The sequence below is a fragment of the Alosa sapidissima genome, chromosome 9 (assembly GCF_018492685.1).
Source record: "Alosa sapidissima isolate fAloSap1 chromosome 9, fAloSap1.pri, whole genome shotgun sequence".
In the NCBI taxonomy this organism is placed as follows: Eukaryota; Metazoa; Chordata; class Actinopteri; order Clupeiformes; family Clupeidae; genus Alosa; species Alosa sapidissima.
Window position 1 is genome coordinate 6,909,031 of NC_055965.1, and position 20,000 is coordinate 6,929,030.

General features: G+C 45.0%; 1 protein-coding gene across 4 annotated transcripts in view; it reads right to left on the reverse strand.

Moving 5' to 3' along the window:
- The window catches only part of LOC121718172 (axin-2-like), a 75,996-nt gene that overhangs the window by 35,933 nt on the left and 20,063 nt on the right, over positions 1 to 20,000 (reverse strand). For 3 of the 4 annotated variants that reach the window (XM_042103068.1, XM_042103064.1, XM_042103066.1), the window contains 2 exons: positions 15,584 to 15,942; positions 11,203 to 11,316 (listed from right to left, as the gene is read on the reverse strand). The gene's annotated coding sequence lies outside the window, so the exon portion shown is untranslated. The remainder of the gene's footprint in view (positions 1 to 11,202; positions 11,317 to 15,583; positions 15,943 to 20,000) is intronic. The other variant, XM_042103067.1, reaches the window with a different exon arrangement.

The window sequence follows — 20,000 nt, forward strand, 5'->3', positions numbered from 1 at the left end:
TGTTTTACTTGAAGCAAAGGGAACAGTTTGAACTCTTAAAGTGCGGTGTTTTGAAGCAAAGAAAGAGGGAGAAAGAGAGAGATGTAGAGTATAGAAGAGAGGCAGGAGCAGCTGTCCATAATGTTTTGAAGGTAAATGACTCATGAAGCCAGTCAGTGATGTGATGTATATAATGCAGATGAGTAGAAATGACTAAATAACAATCACGGCAAAGATCTGTTAATATATAATACGCAATATATTGTCGACCATTCCAAAAGGAAAGGCCACCTTTTCATTGATCTGCCCTCAGAACCCTTGCACTCTTCAACCTGCCATTCCTCAAGTAGCAGTCTACAGTATATCACTTCATATTAGACCTCTCGGCCCCTGCAGGTAAGGTGTTTATGGTTTGCAGCGTAGATCGAGTTTCTCCAGAGACCGTATCAGACCTGTCCAGAGATTCACAAGCAGCTGGGAAACTCCTCCGCACTCTCCAGCTCTGATAAACTGGGCTGAGCCGTTTAACCTGGTGCTTTTATACTCCTCTCTTCTGCGACTCGGGTTATTTTCTTTATGGGGACAGATAATCAGGAACTAAATGAACTAAACAGATACCTGTCTGCTTGCTTTTCCCCATGCCGAGCGTGGGAGAGAGCAGCTACACACAGTTAGAGACTGTTCTCTCTCCCTCTCTCTCGACAGGCATTTTGGGGCACCATGAATAGCTCTAGTGCCAGTACTATAATAGGTCAAAATCCATTCCAGATGTGAACTCCTCATTGGCCTCCATTCTAGGAAGTACAGTCTATTTTGTGCTGCAGAGTTCATCCCACAGATACACGCCTAATGTCTTTTTTTGTGTGTCAAAAAACAGATTAGAAAAATGCTCCTCGCCTCTCTTTTTTTTTGAGTCACTTGAAAAAGAATAATTCAACCCCACAGACCAAAGGAAATGTCTCAATACTGGTTCACATCTGAGAAAGAGAGAAAAAAAAGTTTTTTTCCTCTCATCTATTTTGTCTGCTGTCTTCAAAGGCTCTTGTGTTTTGAAAGGAATGCCTCTTAATTACGAGAGGTTGCTTTGGCTTCCGAGGCAAATACATCATGCCCCGATCCCTACGAAAATAAACCAACTTCATTAAGACAACAAAAAAACATGTCTCTCTCTCTTAAAATGAGCCTCAGGGAGAAACTGGGTTACCTATATCCTCCATCTATTAATTTCACTGTTAAAGGGTCTTATATCACCCCCCCCCCCCCCATCCGTTGGTAGTTGCATTACAATTCCATGCATGTCTCAACCTAGGCCCTTTTGCACTTGAGAGACTTGGTTTTACTGCTGACACACCCTCCAGGTCTTTGCAGGAGGAAGCAGAGACATCAGCCCTGAAGTGTGAGTATATGTGTGTGTGTGTGTGTGTGTGCGGGTATGTGTGTGTGTGTGCATGTTGTGTGTGTGTGTGTGTGTGTGTGTATGTTGTCAGGGGGTGGATGGGGCTAGGAGGACTTGGATTACAAAGGCACGTCTCAGGTGACGCTTTTTGGAGGGTGCCAACTTGTAGAGTGGAACACTGTCGTTCCTCTCTGCTTTTTTAGAAAACAACTGATTCAGGTTTGCTGACGTTTTCAACAGACTGCTTTTCAGGGGACTGGTTTGGATGGGTCACAAGTCGGGGAACTGTCTCAGGGTAAACTCTGCCGAGTTGTGGAGTGTGTGAAGTGTGTGTGTGCACACATAAGTGAGTGCAAGCATGTGTGTCTGTTCATGTCTTTGTGTATGTGTGTGCAAGTATAGGTGTTTTCACATTGGAGGGACTTTTTGCAGTTCCTAGAACCTTTTGAGAAACTACCCCCTTTCCACACATTGGCACTGCATTCCACTGGGGGGGATTGTAGTTCCTCAGACCACAGTTCCTGTAACTATTTAAGCTCCTATGGGGTAGGGTCTATTCCCTGCACATAGGAACCATGACTGACGTACTTACATGTTGATTGGTCAAGTGCCATTTTAAAAAAAATCAGTGTTCAAAATCAGCAATGTTTTGGTCCGCTGTCATGTCATGCGTGAGTGTATATGTGAGCATGTGTGTATGTGTAGGTTTGTGAGTGTATATGTGAGCATGTGTGTATGTGTAGGAGGTTTGTGAGTGTATATGTGAGCATGTGTGTATGTGTAGGTTTGTGAGTGTATATGTGTAGGTTTGTGAGTGTATATGTGAGCATGTGTGTATGTGTAGGTTGGTGAGTGTATATGTGAGCATGTGTGTATGTGTAGGAGGTTTGTGAGTGTATATGTGAGCATGTGTGCATGTGTAGGTTTGTAAGTGTATATGTGAGCATTGTGTGTATGTGTAGGTTTGTAAGTATATGTGTGAGCATGTGTGTATGTGTAGGTTTGTGAGTGTATACAGTATGTGAGCATGTGTGTATGTGTAGGTTTGTGAGTGTATATGTGAGCATGTGTGTATGTGTAGGTTTGTGAGTGTACACAGTATGTGAGCATGCGTGTATGTGTATGTTTGTGAGTGTATATGTGAGCATGTGTGAATGTGTAGGTTTGTGAGTGTATGTGAGTGAGTGAAGTTGGGGGGGTGGGGGGTTCACCCTGACCATCCAGATTCCTCTCTATCACTCAGCAGTCACCCATCAGCTGGGAGCCTCGCTCACTCAGGCAGCAGGGTGGCAGCCCAGTTCCTCTGCTTTTGTTGTGAGCCGGAGCCTGGCCAGGAGTTGAGTCTCAACACGGCCCAACAATAACCCTCCATCAGCACCACAGAATGAAGAGCAATTTCCTGTCTTTGTGCACAGCCTTTGGAGATGACTTGCTCCGCTGTTAGAATCTGAAGGAGACACAACCATCTCACAAGACCTTCCGACAAAACTAATGACCGGTCAGGGCTCACTTAACGTGGCTTTGTTTTTTTTTTGGTGTTGTTTTGGCGTCTTTGGTGGAAATGCATTGTCACAAACAGGAGCCATCACACCAACTGGGGAAGTAGAGAGGCAGCTGGTAATTGAAGCCCCTTTGGTGTGAACAAATAAATTACTTTTCTTCTCTGTCAACACTGGAATTGTGCGTCTCTCTGAGTACTGACAATTCAATCAGCTTCCACAGGAATTTGCAACATTTTTTGACCGGGTTGGGGGGAGGGGGGCAGAAGAAAGAGAGAGAGAGAGAGAAGGGGAGAAGAGAGAGAGAGAGAGAGAAGGGGAGAAGAGAGATTGTCCTCTTCCTCCCTTTGGGGCCTTCGTAAGGTAATAAAGAGCTTCCTGTGGTAAGGCTCAGCCCCGTTAGTACCCCTCCCCCCCCCCTCCCCCACACACACACCACACACACCTCCATCCCTCTCCTCTCAGAAGATAAATCTGTGTATTCCATGAAAGAAGGACGCAGACCAACTGATTCACTTAACTGGTTCATGTGAGCAATTTAAGGGAGGTGATAGCATTCAACACTGGTGTTAAAAAATCCTCCTAGGCACAAATTAAATTTTATGAGTAGGTTAGACCTGTCGCACAAGTCATGTGCAACCACTCTATTGTTCTCCAAAGCAAAGAAGTCCTTTTTTTAAACCTTTATACTGTCAGGCAATCTGTTCATTAGGTACCCTTTGAAGGTAGTTACGGTTTGAGTTTAAACTGAGCTGAAGTTGAATAGGGTGACATTACAATAGTGTTATTTAGATTAGATACATTTTAAATTCCAATTTAACACAATGCACGTCTTTTTTAGTTCAGTGATGCTACTGGCCTTATGTGACAGTTCAAAAAGGAAGAAAATCAAAAAGAAATATTTTCAGTTTAAGTATTTTCAGTTCTTCTGATACACATATTTATGCTGTCATGCAATGAGGATATCTTTGATAATGGCACATGTTGACATTATACTATGTCTATATAAGTTTTTTTCTATGTTCTTAAAGTTTTTATAAGATGTTCTGAAAGCTTGATGCTATTAAATGTAACTCCTGGACAAATAGAGTAGGATGTGTCTTCATATAGATATTTTGTGATGTCAGAAATGCTAATAATTCATCACTTATCTATAAATATATCTCTATGCAGGTAATTTATGAAAGTTTGCATTTATGATCACTGATCAAATCATCTGACTTAACAAAGATGTACACAGCCACCTCGGAAAAAAGATGTGTTTGCCTGTGTGTATAGAACAGGGAGTGTAGAAACAGCCACAAACTGTTTTGTGGCTCAAGATAAATTAATGATTGTGAGATTGATGTGAAATGAATGAATGATTAACTAGTGATAAATTAATGTTTAGCGATGAGCTCAAACTGTAAAGTCCCGGTGCAATTGATGCCTATGCAGGACAATCCTCTGGGGGACCCGATGCACCAGTTACCACTTTTACCACAGTTTGTACATGGAAAAAGTTAGGTGTCCTAAATTGGTTCAAAAAAAAAAAAAAAGAAAAAAAACATGCCATTACATATCACATATCATTTGGCATAGTATTATGATTTATTATTATAAATCATAGTATAATCATAGTATAATTAAATTGATTTGTACTCTTAGTTAAACCACAGTACTGCGTGTACTGTATGAAATGATTTGAATAGCACTCATGGATGGAACGAGCATGGCTATCCAGTGGCTTTAATATGTGACTCATTAGCCTGTTGTGTTGAGGGACACAGCATTGCTGACCAGGGACACTGTTTTGTGACTGACCAGATTGCGAATGTGTCGGACAATTATCTTTGAAAACCTAGCCGATGTCGACCATTTGAACCTGGATGTTTTGTATCAACAAAGGGAAAGTGTTCCTAAGGAACTGGCTTTGTGTGCCTAAAAATACAGAGGCTTGAGAGCGTCAGGGACGCAAGGCTCTTTCCTGTTCCCACACAGACCACAACTGACACTTTTGACAAAATGCCATCGCAAAAAAGTTAATCTTGTGCTAAAGACACGTTCTTAAAAAGGGAGAACGATTTCGCTATTGTATAAACTAGAAGTCATGCCTGATGTCGCCCCTCGATGAAACATCTAAAAGCATAATAGCGCCATCTTACAGAGTTAACCATCTCTGTACATGGTGATTGGCTTTGCTAATGTGTGTAATCGTGGCCTCACATCGAGCGCCAACACAATTCTGCCCATTGACGAGTCTTCATGGGTGGAGGAGGTAACAACGCAGTCACTCACGCTGCTGATGTCACTGCTCCCGTGACCACAATGGCTCAGGTCAAAGGTCAAAGCGATGGCCACGTCACAGGGTCCAATGAGTCGGACCCCTCGAGGGTTTGGGGAGGTGGAGTTGGGGTAGATGGAGTGATGCCCGTCACATGACGAGTCAGTGTTTCCAGAGCGGGTCCACTGGGGTGAGGGGTGGAGGTGGGGTGGGGGGTGCTGGCACAGACATCAGAAAGGCCTGCCCGACACTGCGTGTCTTTGAAGTGTGGAGGGCCAGGCCTGATAAGGCGCCATGTTGTGTGTGAATGTGTTTGAGTGAGTGTATGTGTGTGTGTGTGTATGTGTGTGTGTGTGTGCCATGAGAGGGGCTCTGGATGACTCAGAGCCAGCGTTATGCTGCCCACTGTGTGCCCCAGAAGCAGGGCCCCGAGCTAGGCCAACCCCCCCCCCCCCACACACACACACACCTCCATCCTATCCCTACAACAGATGCTTACACAGGCCATATGCAGTTTCTTTTATGCTGGAATTTAATTTGTCTGACAGTGTGATCCATAGTTAGATCACCCACTGAGACAGCCTATGGAAACTACTAGCCTTTCATACAGACTCATTTCTGAGTGCAGACTTTTAGACAGGCTAGACAGCGTGAAAAGATGAGAGAACTCTGTTTGACAGTGAAATAACTGATTCCATTCCATCGACAGTAGCCCACAATACCCAGTAAATTACAGTAAAGTATACATAATAAGTATAGTATACAGTATACTCTTTCCAATTGTCATCTTGTTTGTCTAACCCTGAGCAGTAATTTAATCAGATGTGATGAATAAGCTTCTTGTTGACACAATGGCTTTGGCACACTTGTGTTTTACTTAGGAGCGGCACTGGCATATAATTCAACCAATAACCTGCAAGCTTTTCAGCTGTTCTGCTGTGAGCTACCAAAGATTGTTTTAAGCCTTTGTTATGTGAGAGGTATTTTTCTTAAATCGGTATATAGACAACACAAGCAAGTACACACATGCATGCACACACACACACACACACACACAAGTTGACACACCCACAAGTCGACACACACATACACACACACACACACACACACACACACACACACACATACACACACACACGTTGATACACACACACACACACACGCACACACACACACACACACACACACACACACACACACACACACAGAGACACACACACACACACACACACTCACACACATACACATAAAAGGTCTTGCCGTCACTCTCTCCAGGTGAGTTGTGTTGTCTGGGTGGTCTTTAGTCTATAGATAAGGCCCATTAAAACCAAAAACACAGGTTTAGGGATTGTTGTTTGCATTGCGCACGGTACACACAGCGCCATTCTGAGGTGCGCTGAAAAGACTCAAGTTTACATCAGATTAGAAGGAGGCCCTCGACAGACAATGAGACAGGACTAACGCAAACTTCAAAAAAATCCTTCACACATTCACACACACTCACACACACACCATCCTGCAAATAGGCAGTGTTGTCTCACAAAGCCCATCAGTATGTCAGAGCGGGATTAGCACATCCTATCAACACGGCAGAGGAAGCGCTGGCCAGGCGTGATGCGGTAGAGAGGACATTTTGAAATGAAGAGATAAAGAAGTTAATCTGAAAATTCCTCTCCCAATCCTTCAGAGGGTTCCATTTCTATGAGCGTGAGGAGAGGCACCAAAAAAAATTGAAATCCTCCATTTTCTGTCTTGCTCGCGTTTGTTTTGTTTTGTGTGTTTGTGTGATTGTGTGTGTGTGTGTGTGTGTGTGTGTGTGGTTGCTCCAAACAACAATGTATATTCTGAGTGTTTGTCCTTTGATGTTTGCATTCAGTAAAGGACTTAAAGCACAGGAGAAAAGGAGAGGGTGAGAAGCAAGCGGGCGAGAGAGATTTTGTGGTGCCCACCCCCCCCCCCCCCCAACCCCCCAACGCTCCCCCTCTCTTTCTGGCAAGGCTTCTGACGTCTCCACAAGCAAAAGGAGAATTTTGGTTTCGCCCGTTAAGCCGTCCGTCAAGCGCTGCACGTTTTTTTTTTTATTCCCCTCTTCCTCTCTCTCTCTCTGACTCTCTCTCTCTCTCTCTCTCTCTCTCTTTCACTCTCTCTCATTCTCGGCGGTGGCAGAGCTGTTGCGAGGGCCGCTTTTACACGCTTTTCAAACAATAACAGTTCAATACCCCCCCCCCCCCCTCACCCAACCCCTCCTCCCCACACTTCCTCTGCCAAGGCCTACACATGCCAGCACATCCTTTAGAAATCCTTGAACTGACAACAAACGCAAACGCGCTCACCGCTGAGCGAGAAAAAGAGAGCCCTTCCACAGAGCTGTGTAATTAAAGTAGGTCTAATACTCTTATATGCCGGCCTGGAGACGAGGAACAAAATTCTCTGCTTTGCTCTCTCGCTTTCTCTCTCTCTCGCTTTCTTTCTCTCTCTCTCTCTCTCCCTCCCTCCCTCTTTTGCTCTGCGTTCCCTCTCTCTTTGTCTTTTTACTTCTGACTCTCTTTTGGTGCATGTGTCGTCTTTTCGCTCTCTCTCTCTCTCCCTATGTGAATTCTTGGCTAGGCTTTTGGTGCTTTGCAGCACTTGCTCGGCTCTGGGAGAAAAATAACCCTTTACCCCCTTCCAGAAATACAAAAAAAAAATGTCTCTGGCACATATAGCAACCTGTCTAATAGTAGCACGCTGGCCAGCCAAGATCATGCAAAAGAAAGATATCTCACTTTTGGGTCTTTCCGATTACATGTCTCAGAACCCTCTGGAAGTCAGCCTAAAACATTTAATTCTCTAGTTCAATCTGTTATCTGGTACTGACGGATGGCGAGATGATTCTGAACATGTATTTTAGAAGTTTGCTTTTGAGCGGTGGTCACCTTTTTTTTTTCTCATGTGAATTTCAAACACAGTATCCCCACATAAAATAAACACAAACAACCCTGTTTAGAGAGGGGGGCGGTGTTTTGTCGGTGAATGAGTGCACCGATGAATGATGGCACTTCAAGCTTTTTTTTTCGCTTTGGGCGAGAGGCAAAGAGTGAGAAAGAGAAGGAAAGCTGATCGATCGGAAAACTCGGATCGATCGGAAAACTGGGCGCTGATGATGAAGACTGTAACGTCTTCATCTCCTGCTAAACCACTGCCTCCTCAACACAGTCAGCCAGCCACTCACCTCAACCTCCTAGCTAATGTATTCTGGGAGCAGCAACATTAAAGAGACAATCAAAGGCGGAGCATCAGGCCTTCGCTTGCACTACCAGAATGCAAAGCGGTGGAGGAGAAATGAGGGAGCCGATCTGAACTTGGCCCTCTGAGCAAGTCCTTCCCACAGGCAAAGTTATCCTTTCAACCAGCTGAGGCTTTCAATAACCGACAAATAAAAATAAACCAGGCGTTATGACTCCTGTAACAAGTGCCCTGATAAGGGTGCACACACCCCTGGACAAGAAAAGCATGCACAAGCATTGGCACACACACACATGCACGCACACACACATTCACACAGATGTGTGCCTGCACACACATACACACAAGCAGGCACAAACACACACAATACACACAGGCACTCACACATACACAAAGACACACACAGACACACACAGACACACACAGACACACACACACACACACACACACACACACACACACACACACACACATTCACACAGATGTGTGCCTGCACACACATACACACAAGCAGGCACAAACACACACAATACACACAGGCACTCACACACACACACACACACACTTAGTCATGCTGAAAAATGTAGGACTTCAAGGACACATCCGCTTTGGGGCGGGTAAAAATGAAAGATGGCCAGGTTGCATGAGTAACACCTGTACATTGTCTAAGAATAGGAATGAGGCTCTTCAAAGGCACCGTTAAAATAAAACATGAAACATAATCACACAGCCAGCACTGCCTCGGCCCTGTGAAGTATCAACTACAGCAAATCGATGAGGCACTGCATCAAGCCAGGCCACCAGCAACGTGTTAAACAGGACACGCTGCACTTGTTTTCCCCCCCTCATCTTTCTTTTTTAGACAGAGGTGTGAATGCACTGGCTGAGTGAGAGCCAAAAAAAAAAAAACATCCCAGCTTCGGCAAGATGAAAGCCAAATCACTTTATCAACACAAGCAGCGCTCCCATTGTGCGGGCCCCTCTAGGCCTGTGTTTGTTTGCAAACAAAAGTCACCTCTGCTAATTGACAGACGTAACAAGGAAGCTATTTTGGTTTCAGCCACACCACTATGCCCTTCTATTACTGTAATCACCACCACGATTTGTGTCACCCAAAAAAACACACCAACACATCAAATGGAGTAATGTCTGCAAGAATTTGCATCCAGGGCCTTTGATCTTTGCAATTTAACCAAAGCATGACTGGGTACATGAAAGGCATGAAGGTTATATGGCTCCTGCCAAAACCACCTTTCTCTAGTGTGGAGACTGCTGTGGCAACAAAACAAAAGGGAGAGAAATGTAATGTAAAGAGAGAGAGAGAGAGAGAGAGAGAGAGAGAGAGAGAGAGAGAGAGACAGAAAGGATGAGAGAGAGGGTGGGGTGAGAGAAAGAGAGAGAATAAGAACATGGTTTGACTGTGACCCTCATAAAGTTTGAACAGCGCTCATGGTTGCCCGGCGCGCTGGCCACAGTCACCATGGCAAAGAGGACTAGAAGACGACAGAAATGGCTGGAAAGTGTTATGTCATCCGCAGCAGACATCAAACGATTTGTTTCCCCTTTCATTTGTTTATGCCAGAGCTCCAGAGCTTTTACCTCCTGCAACATTTGGTCACAGTTTGTATCATGGTAGAGATTCTTACATGAGTACAATATAGGTAGCACAGAAAATACTATATTACTACACCCTCTACCGCCACAATTTGATAAATTCAAAATAGAATAGTTATATATATACAGTCTATGGATAAATTGCCCATGGTGATATGCTTCATTGATTTAGCAGACACTTTTTCAAAAGGGACTTACAAATGTCAATTATATTCCAAGGGCAGTTACGTTGTGCCTGGAGGAACACAGTGTTGAAGGTGCTCTAAGCGATGTTACGCGATTTCTAAACTAAAACATTTTTTGTCACATACAGCAAACATCACCTCACCATCCGCTAGCTGCCTGTGCTGCACTGTAAAGCACGCGGTCTCTGTGAACAGCCCCGGCTCTAAAAATGGCAACATAAACAACTTGGTCCAGCCTGGGCCATAAAAACATCCAATCACAGATGAGATGCGGGTTTAGGAGAGTTTCAATTGCACAGGGGAGAGGGAGTAGAGAGCTAGCTCTCTGTTTTGTTCGAACGCCAACAGAAGTGACGTTACCCAATATCGCTTTAGAGCACCTTTAAGTGCCATGCTCAAGGGCACAACAGTATAAGCCGGGAATTGAACCCACAACTTTTCTGTCTACTGCATGCTAGCCCAGTTCCTTAACCACTACACTACCAGCGCCCCCACACAATGCTTCACATCCTCAGGCAGGTGATGGTTATATATGTAATAAAAGGTCACAGTGAGAGGGTCTGTGTGTCTGTTGCCCGGGATGGGACATGTGTGATTACTAGTTTCTGGCTTTGGGATAAATGCAGAGACCAAATTTCCCTCACGGGATCAAAAGAGTATATATACTATACTTTATATGTCCTAGGCCACAGCAACCTGAAAACATGAGGTGTTGTGTTCTAGACAGAGAACCACAATGAAATAAAAACACAAATCTTTGGCTGGTAAAGTCCAGCTGGCATGGAATATACAGGACCACATGCAATACATTTGGCAGAGGAGCAAACTGGTCATAAGACTTGTACTGGTATTGTGCATTGCTGTACTAGTCTAGTATTGTACTATCCCTCCGGCTATAAAGAATAACTTGCTGTCCATCATTGTAGCCTATTAATCACACTATTTATTACTTAATTTCTCCCAAATGCTTCCGGCACTTTTCTGCTGCTGTGAACTTTGACCTGTGAGCTCCCCACTCGTATTTTATCTCCTTATACCCACCCTCCAGCTGCCAATGTTGCTGCTGACCTCCTGGACAGGACACATTGCGCTGACAGGAATGTCGTCTTCAGTACGCCACTCCCTCCATGGAGATTCTGGGGGTTCACTGTAGATCTGTAAGACACAACGACACCCATCCTGAAGAGCACAGTCACTGTCTGTCACACAGAAGGAACAGCATGATATCACATGTGCTAGGCAGCTAACGCTCCACTTTGGTTTATTACAGTAGTGAATGGTTGGACTCATAACAAGACAAACTTTTCATTCACTGGGGTTCCTATATTGTGTAAGACATAAACCTTACCGTGACCTTACAATACTACTTAAGTTGCAGATCTCTACATTTATGTAAACATTTTAAGAACTGTCACAATTTAAACTATTCTTTCACTATTGCCCTTTTATGTTTTTATTTGTTATTACTGTTTGCTTTTGTTTATGTAAAGCACATTGAATGACCACTGTGTATGAAATGCGCTATATAAATAAACTTGACTTGACAATTAGGTACAAAAGTATCATTAGTGTTTCACAATGTAGAATTTTGAGACATGTCTAGATTGAGTTATGCTTGCAATGCGCATGGTCTTGACTCTTGTCCTGAATAATCTGCAGGTTTCAAGATGTCCACTTCTGTATGCAGGACAGAAACATCAGTCCTAATCACCTCCTGGCCTGTCAGAACACCTGTACGAAATCAGAGCGGGGCCAGGAGATAACAACACAGAGTGTTGTTTACATTTAGCACCTTTATGATCTATGCTGGAATGCAGTTTCCTGCCAGACAACCGACATATGAGACAGCTTAAGCAGGTTTCACAGGAGTCTCTGCAGCTGGTATCCTTTAGAGGGAGGGTGGCCTGGGAAGGCCAGCGAAGCCTCACCTTCAACATGTTTGTGCAAATACACATCAATATACACACACGGGTCTTGTGGAAGAGCCGTAAGAAAACTGTGAATCTTGCTGACTTGCAATCTATGCATGAAAACATAGTTTTGTTGTTGATGGTAAGCTGGCTGCAGCCTAAATATGATCTTCTCTCTATACCTCGTCACTATGAACAACATTATATGTAACAGTATGCTATGTTTGCATTAGAACTTAGAATAAAATCAGAGTTCTGCCAAAATTTTTTACGGTTCTTATGCAACTTAATGAGATATTGTAGCAAGTATCTGTTTCAAAAGGAAAGTATTTCATTTACAAGTGATTTACTCAATACTCTCAGTTCTGAAATGTCTGAAATCATTTGTGTAATCATGTGTAATATGTGTTTTATGGTTTTCTTTGAGTGAATGTGCAATTATTACAACACATCTGGCAAGGTGTGGAGGCCAAAAGCAAAACACAATGTACGGTGGTCTGAGAGGTTCAAAAACCTTGGGGAAAACTGATGACCAAATATTAAGAGTAGAACAGCTTGTTAAACTATGACATCTGGAAACCTGATGCGGCCATGTCAAAACTGATGCAAACCTCTATGGATGGCTCTGACAGGTGCCATGTCACCCCAGACCTATGTTTGCTGTCCGTCAAGATGTGGAGAGGGCCTGATTGTGGCATGTTTGCACCATTAGGGAGGAACACCTAGTGGACCTCTACAATGCCTGCTTAAAATTCTGCACAATCCACCAAGGGGAACAAAAGAAAGTAGAAGAGTGCAGAAGCGAGAGGAAAAAGTATTTCTCTTCTCGCCTTTTCTTTTTTCCCCCACTCTTTTGCATCGCAGCACGACTTTGTGTCGGCGAGCTCGTTGTGTGCTCGGGAGATGAAAAGTTGAGGCCATCGCTTTGAAATCCTCCTCAAGTCAAAATTAACATTCTATTTAAACTACAGCCAAGCAAAAGCAGCGCGGGGCCACTGAAGACCGCTCTGGGCAAGACATATAATTGTTTATTGTGTGTAAACTTTGGAGAAACAATGGTGCTGGAATAAACGCTTTGCGTGGGTGGGTGGGGGTGAACAGTTGGAGCGACCACAAAGACGGAGATTAGGCTCATTTTCTCTGTAGGACGACCACATAAAAGTCAGACCTGTTATGCCCATTATTATGGTAGCATAACTTTTTCTTTTCAAATAATTATCCGCCAATGGCCGCCTCTCTCTCGCCTTGTATCTCCAGCTGGAGGGAGAGAGAAAAAAACACATATGGCCCTTTTAGATATTAATGTGTTATGCAGTTTCAATTTGTAGCCCATTTTCTTCGGCCAAATTGCTGTCCTGATTTTGGCAGCTTGAGGTCCCATGCTGCCTATCATGTTAAGCCTGAAGCTGTTTTAATGTGGTAGACTTAATTTAGGCCCATACCACCTACAGATATATAGGTTCATTTTCCTTGCTAAACCTCAGCCTCACAGGGTGAATTTAAGATACTGTGGCAGTCAATAAAATAGTGAAACCAGTGAGACGCATACCGTAATGTTCTTGTCTGTTGTTTTAGTGCATGTTTCACATGGTTGGTTTGGCAAATTAAAGGCAAGGAGTGTCCGACATGACTAGAGACCTTTAGCTTTTGAAGAAGACAAAAAAAAACCTCGTCACTCCTTTGATGTTTGGGCTCCATGTAATCTAATAAGCGACTCTTCTGGTTCTAGCTCACTTCCTCAATAAGACTTCAAGAGGGTCATCTCGATCCAGGGCTCAACAGCGATGGTTTATCACTGTGACGTCCTGTTACAACAATGCAAGGGTCTCTCTCGAGTCTGGAAGTGGGGGGCCATGGGCAGGAACACTCAGTGCCCCACCTCTGGTGTGATGTGCGTTATAGGCTAGCAGAACTCTGAGAGGAGCACCAGGGTGTTGAGGTAATGGACGGAGCTGGACTGAGCTGGGCTGAGTTAGGCCGCGCCGGGCCGGACGGAGCCAAGGTGCAACAGATGTATGGAAGAGCCTTTCCAGTTTGATTCACGAGCTGAAGGGAGGGTTCCGTTCCTTTAACTGTATTCCATTCACATGTAGAGTACAGCTAATGCTAAACACATGGCCTCTGCTGTGGAGTCTCTACACACACCCCCTACCCCTACCACACACACACTAAAACACACGCACACACACACGCACACACACACACACACACACACACACACACGCACCACCAGAACAAAATTTGCACATGGTGCAATGAATCCAGTGGAAAAACACTGTATTGTCCTTGTTTATGTACCTGTTTTTCTGCCTAGCCCTACCTTTGAAAAGCATTTCACACTCTCACTCTAGAATGTGGTGTCGGGGCAGAGAGAAGCCTCTAATGCAGTTTTCCTTTAAATGTGATTTGGCAGAGGGAGAGAGAGAGAGAGAGAGAGCGCGGCATGCTGTGAAGTAACCGACAGGAATGCAAGGTGTCCATTATACATGCGTCATAACAGCGGCTCGAGGTTCCCATGGTTATATGGAAAGATGGAAACGATAAAGGAGAACTATAGCACAAAGGTAGAGGGGGAAGGCAACGACAAAAGAACTCACTGCTCCTACAACTTAGAGGAAGATGGAGGAGGTGGAGAGAGAGAACTGATCTCAGATCAGACGTTTGCAGGATTCTAGAACTAGACTGTTTTAGGCAGCACACCAAGTTGGACCTGCATGCCACTATTGCAATAAACGAACCCTAAATGAGGGTTATGTGCCTAATGTCAGTCAACTCCACAGAGGGAGCTTAATGTACACAAAGAGGAGGATGAACGGTTCGTTCATTTTCCAGCAAACACTGTTAAACATTTATAAAACCTATAGTTTTTTTTTACATCTATACAGTTCTAAATAACCAAATAGCAGGTGAGGACTGTGTTGCTTGTGTGAATCTATTTCTGCTCGCTCTTTTGTAGGTAGCTGCTTGAAGCGCCTCTGCTGCACCTTGGCCTGTGGCTTGCATGTTATATTTGATACAAGCACATTACCCTCTAAGCCATCGCACAATAATAACCAGGTGGTCGGCTGCTCGCTCGCTCCGCCTCTCCTCGCCTATTGTTCTGCTTTCCACGGACGAGGGTGGCAACTCCACTGTCCCTTACTGATTGCCAGCTGGCTAGTATTTCTGCAAACGTTTGAAACTCGGGAGCGGAGGTGGGGGGAGGGGGTGGGGAGGTGGCGGTGGTGGTGGGGGAGTAGGGAAAACCGACAGGGGTCTTTGAGTATATATTTGTGCTACACTGGCTTGTACATTTGTTTTCCTCCAGCTGAATTTATTTGTTTTTGTCTGCTCGGGTTTATTTGTCCAATCCGCCGCCACATCTGAGCGGGATATGCCGTGTATGTCCATTTAAACAAGACCTCGAGGGCCAGCGGGAAGGTTCTGAGGGCCGCCCTCTGAAGACCGGGCCGGCGCTTTTTTGCAAACGTTTAAACATTGTCCCTTTAGTGGGAGGAAAAACAAATGTTTACCTGGACAAGATGGGGGCCAGACGGAGGGTTCGGCGCAGTTCTCCCCCGACCATGAGAGCCTCCAGACCGGCCTCGGCCTCCACTTCATGGTGGACCGCAGGAACTGACAACATGAAAGAGAGAGAGAGCAAGAGAAAGGGGGAAAAGAGAGAGAGATAGAGAGAGCGAGAGAGAGATGTGAGACCAGACATCTCACAGGATGTACACGTTCAGCCACTTTGCTGTTGACCCCTTGCGCCTGGCAACCCATCTGCATGGTTGTCACCGGGGACGCGGGCGCCGTGCCAACCTCGACGCCCCTTTGTGGCAGCCAGAGCGGCACAGGGGTCCATCTTTGATCCCGGGCCAACGATTCATCTCTTAAAAGGAAGAGGAAGAGAGACAGAGAGAGAGAGACAGAGAGAGTTGGGGAGAGAGAGGGAGAGAGAGAGAGGGGGGTGGGAGAGAGAGTGGGGGGATCAACCTCTGCTGCCAATTATTGGAAAAACATCAAGGTCTGACAGAAACAAAGAAGAGAAAGAGAGAGAGAGGGAGAGAGAGAGAGAGACATAATGAGAGAAGAGAGAAACAGAAAGAGGAGATGAGTGCACCAGAACGCCTTGACTCTGACAGAAAGAGGAGCTACTAAACAAAGGTAATTATTGATAGTCTGTGTGTGTGTGTGTGTGTGAGAGAGAGAGAGAGAGAGAGAGAGAGAGAGAGAGAGTGTGTGTGAGCATAAATACTAGGCAAAAATGACAAGTGAAGGTTGTGTATACACAGTCATCACATTTAGACCCTGTGTACACATTTCAATAGTTAGAGGCAGAGCTGCCAGACAGGCGCCATGATTTGAAGCATGTTGTAAAAATTATGCGGGATGCGCGTACAATACACAGCGGAGTGGATTTTTGAAGTTTGCAGTAAACAAAGAGGTTATTTCTGCTGGGAAAGTAGAGAAAAATACCTCACGACTGACGAGGGTTATTCAGTGAAGCTTCACCTTGCATTTTCCACCTGCTCACAACCGCAGAACTTACTGTCACCGAAACTTAGCATTTCACCATTGGAGCCTCTCTATGATGGCACCCATACAGGAGTCTTAATACATATTAGAGTTCATGTAAATGCAAGATGACACTGGAAAATCCCTGTGTGTGGGGAAAGAAAAGGCAAGGCTGATTCTGGAGGATGTGTCATGCTGCCGGGTGATGAAATAGAAAATGTTCTAGAAAAATTGATGGGCCATCAGTGAAGTCTTCCAACATTGTAGTTGTGTGTGTGGTAACACAACAGAGTTCATCATAATCCAGTACACATCACAGTTACACAAATGGATGAATTCAGACGATAACTGAATTTCAGAGCAGAAACTTAAGGGTGAACTCTTCCATACATTTTCATCATACATCTATAGAATCTATACAATCCATATATCTTTCTCTGCATATGGACTACATATGTTTCACAAAAATATGTAATTTACAGTAAGAGTGGCTATGCGTATGATTCTATGGCCAGCTGCAATCTATCAGTTCTTCTATTTTCTATTGTCCTAGAGGAGAAACTGTCTGACAAACACACACACACACACACACACACACACACACACACACACACACACACACACACACACACACACACACACACACAAGTAATCACCAAGGACAACTTTTGTCTCTTCCACCATCTCTCTCTCTCTCTCTCTCTCTCTCTCTCTCTCTCTCTCTCTTTCACTCTCTCTGTGAGGGCTTTTTTCTTCTATTTCTGTTGTTCATCGGTCCCTGGAGACCCTTTCAGCTGATGAGAGAGAGAGAGAACACAGACGAACATTAAAACACCCTCCAGCCCTTTAAACACTTGTCATTCCTCCTTTGTACAAATCATTGCTAGGGTTGCTATAGAGACCATTTCACTGTCTCTTAGAGGGGAAAAAAACCCTGCAATTTCATTATGATTTCCACTGACGGCAGAAGGGAGGGGGATCAGTCAATTACAGCATGAATCTGTGATTGAAAAATGGATCTGTTTTAAAAAATCCAATTTGCCACAGGGGGTCTTGCGACCACGCAGTGGTCAGCAGTGAAGGGCAAGCTCAGTGCTGTTCGTATCACTCTCGCTCCCTCCACTCAGATAGTGACCGGGCTATGGTCATGACCGTCCACCGAGGGGAAGATGAGGGCACTGTTAAAGCTTTCCTACCGCCTCAAAGAGACAGAACCCGGTTCTGACAAGAGGGCGTCGACAGGCTCAAACTAGCCGACTATTTCACTGTGTTTTGCCACTTGTGTGTTGTTGTTGAAAAAGGGAGATGGTGTATGTGTTTCTGTGTGTGTTCAGATAGAAGGAACAAACTAATTTAAAACTGCATTGTGATGTTATGGCACGCATGGATATGTATACAAGTATTGTGTGTGTGTGTGTGTGTGTGAAGAATGTGTATGTGTGTGTGTGTTTGTGTGTGTGTATGTGTGTGTGTGTGTGTGTGTGTGTGTGTGTGTGTGTGTGTGTGTGTATGTGTGTGTGTGTGTTTGTGTGTGCATGTGTGTATGAATTTTGCTACCTGTGCCCAACCACTAACACCTCAGGTGTCTGACTGTGGTGTCTGAGACACTATCAGATTTGGCGGAATCTGATTCAGTCCGGAATGGAGCCCGGCTGCTTTGAAGAGGTAGAGGGAGTGCTGCTGTTGTGTTTGGAGGCAAGAGCATGCATCGCTTACCAGAGCTTAATTAACCATCTATAGCTGGACCCTAGCCAGGCTCTCACAGGGGACACCGCATGCAGGGTGTGCAGGTAGGGAACAACACACCAGGAAGAATTATGGAGGCACAAAGAAACATTTTGAGGTTGTGGAGCCAATTTTGCACACACACACACACATACACACACACACACATGTGCATGAACACAAACAAACAAATGCATGACCAGACACATACAAATACAAATTCACTCACACATTTACATTCAGACTTGCACACATGAAAAGGACATGGAAACATGGTGGTTTTTGTGGTTATTTTTTCAACCACTTAGCACCCTAGAGAGAGAGAGAGAGAGAGAGAGAGAAAGAAAGAGAGAGAGAGAGCGAGCATTGGCTGGCCATCAAGCCATTAGAATTCAGGGTCATTATCTCACCCGCAGCAGGCTGGATTAAACTGTTTCAATTCTCTGCAAATAGGCTTGAAGTTAAAAACAGAAGAAAAAAAAATGTGCATGTACAATTTTCTCACTTCGTTTTTTCGCGGTTTCTCGGTGGCTCGTGGTCACGTTCGCAGTTTGTAATGCGCGACGCAAAAGAACACGGCCACAGGGGAGCCCGCCCGTCGCCCGTCCGCCTCATGCCCAGTGCTGGTCACCCACGTTATATTCATACAGAGACTTTGTAAATGTTTCATTATTGGGTGATCTGTGGACTCGTGGATCGATTGACGTCACTGTCCATAGGACCTGGCTGTGTGTGCGTGCGTGTGTGTGTGTGTGTGTGTGTGTGTGTGTGGGAGAGAGACAGAAAGGTTACATTGCTGACAGCAAGACAAAGAGTAAGAGCCTGAGCTGATGATTTTTCTCTTTTTTTCACCCCCCCCCTCATATCCCCCTGTGAACACCAGAGGAAATCACAAGACTTTGAAGCTTGTTGTTGTGGGGAGGAAGACGTCTTCTTAAAGAGCCGTAACTTCAGAACACCTCCACGTTTCTCTGCTCTCCCCACATACACCGAGGTGGTGTGTGTGTGTGTGTGTGTGTGTGTGTGTGTGTGTGTTGGGGGGTTGGTGGGGTGGGCGATATCGCCACACTGCCAGTTCTGGAGTCTCATCTACACATAATACGTGAGCAGCCCTGTAAGAGGATAAGAATATACGCAGGCGCCATCAAAGGCTGGGATAGGGATGAGGAGCGAGGAGGAGGTGGTGGTGGGTGGGTGGGGGGGGGGGACATGATGGAGAGGTGTTGGGAGGAGGTGGAGTGGGGGGGGGGGGAGATTTTTGAGAGATGAAAGCAGAGGATATTCTCTCGTTTCAGAGGATTCTGCTTCTGCTTCTTCCATCATCCGGCCTTGAAGTAACACTACACTGTTTTTCCCCTCCTTCTCTCTCCCTCCCTCTCTCTCTCTCTCTTCTTTTTTTTTGAGGCGGCAATAATATTATTTACGTCCCACACGCTGTTATGCAGTCTGTCACATCAGATTTTCTGCCGGGCTCTGAGACACGTCCTCTCCCCCTCTCCCTGCCTCTGTTTATCTGTTGGTGTAATTAAGGAAGCAACAGATCCCATCCACAACTACTTGTTCCATTGTCAGCTCAGCTGGGCTTTCAGTACTCAAGGCCCTCAACGCACTGAGGACATGATGCATGGGCAAGAGTTCAGCCAAGGTAGAGTACATCCACGATGTCCTTGCATTCAGGGATTTAATTAACAATGTGTGTGTGTGTGT